The sequence below is a fragment of the Micrasema longulum genome, unplaced genomic scaffold (genome assembly GCF_059751315.1).
Source record: "Micrasema longulum isolate JH-2025_06_02 unplaced genomic scaffold, ASM5975131v1 h1tg000376l, whole genome shotgun sequence".
NCBI lineage: Eukaryota > Metazoa > Arthropoda > Insecta > Trichoptera > Brachycentridae > Micrasema > Micrasema longulum.
Window position 1 is genome coordinate 473,604 of NW_028277577.1, and position 888 is coordinate 474,491.

Here is an 888-nt window from a genome sequence, read left to right on the forward strand (position 1 = left end):
GCTAATCCACCTAAACAATGGAGGCAGATTCTTTTTATAATATTATTTTTTCTAAACAATTATCTTATTAACAAATTACAACAGGGATGGAGAAAAACCTTAAATAAGGGAATATGGAAGTCTAGGCATTTACAGGGCTTATCACCTGTCATTGGCTGGTTTAAGTGGCTATACACTGTGTAACATTCACCATTTTGCCTATGTTTGAACATCCATATTTCTCAAATTCTTCCATCTGTTGATTTTAGTGAAGTTAAAGAGCTGAAACCTTTATTGTTGTGAAGAGATTCACCTGACTGAATTATTTCACATACTAGGCAACGCCTGAAAACAATTTTCCAATTTTTAAACTTCTTCTTGGACCAGTTGGTTTCATTACAATATTTGAGTTTGTCCAAATGTTCGTAGACAAAAGACTGGATTTCACCCCCTCGGGAGTCATTAAGATTAACAAATTACAACAGGGATGGAGAATACTTTAAATAAGGGAATATGGAAGTCTAGGCATTTACAGGGTTTATGACTTATGTAATTTGTTAATCGGGTTTTATAACTTGATGACTCAAATAATTTAAGAATTCTTAATACTTAAAGTGTGAACTGGATTATTTTACTTTTTAAGGTGTTCAAGTTATAAAAAATTACAAATCGAGCCTGTCGTTTTTGTTACATGAAGGTAAAATGATCATTATGCTTGTATAGTTGACAATTATTTAAAATATAATACAGGCTTAGACCAATTTTTACGGATCAGAGATCTTTTAAATGTCCACATAGGTAGGAGTAGAAGGTCCCACTGACTATTTCAAACATAAAGTTACAGAATAAAAGATACCATTTATTAAATTTATTAAATCCACTGTCTCATAAACACATGTTGTTTGGTCA